A 3654-nucleotide genomic window follows, 5' to 3' on the forward strand; every position below is an offset into this window, starting at 1 on the left:
ATTCTTACAATTTGGAGGCTTTCAGTCCAAGTTCAAAGTGCCAGGCTCTAGGGGCTGAGTGAAAGCCCCTCAACCTTGGGGTCCAACTCTGCCTCCTGTTCCCAGCCCACTGGAGCTAGAGGCATTTCTTCACTCAGACAGCTGTTGGCTGCTGAGGCTGAGAAGCCCCAAGGTTGACAAGTAAAAAGGGCACAGTCCCAATGTTACCAAACCACACAGCAGGCCATTAACTTAAGTCCATTATAAGTCCCAAGGTTGGCAGAGTATAGCAGGCTGCTGAGCAACAACATGGCTACATGCAGGGTTCAAGCGTGCCATAGGCTAGAGACTATCCCCAAGGTTTCTCCTTATATACAGGAAGCAGACCACATCCCAAAGGCAGCTAACTCAGCTGCTTGTGGTAGATCCCACCATGGAGTTAATTGCCAGTCTCATCAGGAGGAATAACTACCACCAGCTGCCCAGCCACTCAACCAGGCCCAGCCAAGTTGACACACAAACATAACTACCACAAGGGTTGTCTCTGACAGTAAACTATCAAAGCCACTGGGGGCCAAAAGGTAGAATATTATGGATTAAATTGTGTACCTGAGAAATATAGGAATGTTGTCATTCCTAACCAGAGCTTTGAACTGGTTCATTCTAGCTCAACCTCCTCCTGAGAATTTATATTTCTACCCAAGATATAATGAATCAGTATATGCAACTAGATTCACCTGGGGATGTATTAGAATCACCTGAGGATCTTGGTAGACTGTTGTGTTGCAGTGAATGACTTGGTATGGCTTTTCTAGCCATGGTCTTTGTGACTCCCAACAGATTACTGGGTGGGACCATACAAATAAGGTGTATGGAACTCTACTGTGAGGATTGGTTAGTTTTGCTATGCTGCTGAGCTTAAAATGAGCCCCCCTAGAGGCAGAAGAGGGGATCTCACTGCCATCAAGAGAGAAGAGCTGGAGGTGAAGTGGAGTGTGTCCTTGGACCTGAGATCCCTGCACTGGACCTCCTTGGCAGAGACTCCCCAGCAGAGATACCCGCTGAGAGATAGTGCCAGTGGAACCAAGAGACACAAGACAGAACAGCAGCCTTGCCAGCCCATGGAGCGAGAAAGTTGAGTGTGTTTGGGCAGGAGGCTTGCTGGCAGAGTGGGGTGCACATAGATGTACCTATTGGCAGAGCAAAAAGAGCTTCGTAACACTGGCCTGAACAGGGCAGGGGCCAGGCCAAGAGGTCAAGGGCCAGAGAGGGATGCCTGAGGGTATAGCAGAGGGGAGACTGTCCTGATTGAAGAATTGTATCCTGAGAGCATCTCTGAATCTGAATTGTAGGCTGTTACTTCCCTAATAAACCCCAAAATTGTGAGTATTTGTGAGTTCTGTGTGGCCATTGCAATGAATTATCGAACCCAGCAAAGAAGTAGCTAGTGCTGTGGGAGGGACGATTGGTGTCAGAATTGGTAAAAAGTTTGGAGGGTGGCAGTATGTCTGGCTTCATAGGAGTAAGCCTTGGGCTGATGATGGTGACTGTTTCCCCCTTGTGAGGTGGGAGGAGATCAGAAGATGCTGCCTCCATGCCCTTTTGCAAATGTAGATTTGATTCAGTATATCTGGTATAGAAATGCATATTCTCAGCAGTAGGTCAAACAGGAAAGAACTGGTTCAAAGCCCTTTTCCCAACCTCTGTGCCTTTGTTTATAATAATCCTGTTGGGAATGGGTTGACTTTTTCATGTTAATGATGCAGAATCAGTAGAGTATGTATCTTGAGTCAATTTATTTCAGATATAAAGAGATTAAACAAGCAAGTTAAACAGCAGAGATGGGGGAAGAGAGATGTCAAGCCACATGAGGACTGTCCAGGAGCAGAAACTCAGAAGCACAGCAGCCTGTTTACAGATCAAAGGCAGCCTGGATTGGTGCAGCTCAACAGGGCTCTTGCCTGACATATACCTCCTTTCCCCCCAAACTTTCACAGAATTCTCAGTTCCAAAAACTAGGCTAAGGAGCTTCACTCTCTCCTCTAATATGAATAATTAAAGCCTGGTCCTGCCCAACTTTGTTAGCCCAACTTTCCCCCGTCACCTTTCATCTGGGTTTCCTGAGTCATTCCATGAGATTCAGGCCTTCTTTTGTGGCTGCACAGATGTGTTCTGAATGCCTTTGTCCTGCTCAAGCCCCACTCTGTGTGCAAACCCTGGGGAGCCCAGCAGGGAACCAGGAGCCTCCCTCTGCAAGAGAAGTATGAGTCCAGACTGGGAATAAGATGACCTCCTTAGAGAAGAAGGTGCAGCAGAAGAAGCCTAGAACTGGGGAGAGACAGGCTGAATTCCAGCCCCATCCCATGACCAGCTACGTGAGTAGGAGGAAGGTGTTTAACCTGTGCACCTCAATTTCCCCTCTGACAAATGGTGATAGTAGAATTTATCTTGCAGGGCTGTTGTTGTTGTAAAGTGCCCTTGAGTGAATTCCAACTCATAACGACCCTATGTACAACGGAACAAAATGCTGACTGGTCCTACACCATCCTCATAATTGTTGTTATGTTTAAAGTTCACTGTTGCAGCCACTGTGTCAGTCCATCTCATTGAGGGTCTTACTCCTTTTTGCAGACCCTTTTCCCAGCATGATGTCCTCCTCCAGGGATTGGTCCCTCCTAATAATATGTCCAAAAGTACATGACACAAAGTCTCGCCATCTGTGATAGTTGGAGCTGTGTGTCAACTTGGCTGGACCACAATTCTGTGTGGTTTAAGCAACTGTAATATGGGTTGTTCCAATGATGGGATCAGATGTATACGTTTTGAGCAGCCAGTCTATTGAAAGGGAGTTTCCCTAGGGGTGTGGCCTGCCTCCAGTATATTTATGGACATCCTGAGAAAAGAGACACTCTTCTGTGGATCGGGATTCTGTTGTGCTGCCTACAACTATCTGTAAGCGAACAATCCACCATTCGGCCTGGAAATCTTGGATTTGTCATTCGTTGGAGTCAACAGCCAGTATACTGCCTGCCAACCTTGAGCTCCTCAGCCCCTGCATCTGTGTGAATTGGGAAAAGCCTCCAGATTGATGTCTGATCCAAGAACTTTGGACTTGACAGCTTCTATAAGTACGTGAGCCATTTTGTGAGAGAAATTTCCCTTTACTGGTTTTGTTTCTCTAGAGAACCCAGTCTAACACACCATCCCAGCTCCTAAGGAGGATGCTAGACAGATTTGTTTGTTCTTTTGGTACTCTATGCTATGTTCAGTATTCTTTGCCAACACCACAACTCAAATCCATCATTTCTTCTGCAGTCTTCCTGATTCATTGTCCAGCTTTACCATGCATATGAGGTTATTGAAAGTACTACGACTTAGGTAAGGCACGACTTAGTCCTCAAAGTGACATCTTTGTTTTTTAACACTTTAAAGAGGTCTTCTGCAGCAGATTTGCCCAATGAAATACATTGTTTGATTTCTTGTCTGCTGCTTCCATAGGTATTGATTGTGAATCCAAGTAAAATGAAATCCTTGACAACTTTTTTTTCTGTTTATCCTGATGTTGCTTATTAGTCTAGTTGTGAGAATTTTTTTTCTTCATGTTGAGGTGTAATCTATACTGAAGGCTGTATCTTTGATCTTCTTAAGAAAGTGCTTCCAATCCTCTTTGTTTTC

The sequence above is a fragment of the Orycteropus afer genome, unplaced genomic scaffold, assembly GCF_000298275.1.
Source record: "Orycteropus afer afer isolate SDZICR_OR568_19922 unplaced genomic scaffold, OryAfe1.0 scaffold00010, whole genome shotgun sequence".
NCBI classification, from domain to species: domain Eukaryota; kingdom Metazoa; phylum Chordata; class Mammalia; order Tubulidentata; family Orycteropodidae; genus Orycteropus; species Orycteropus afer.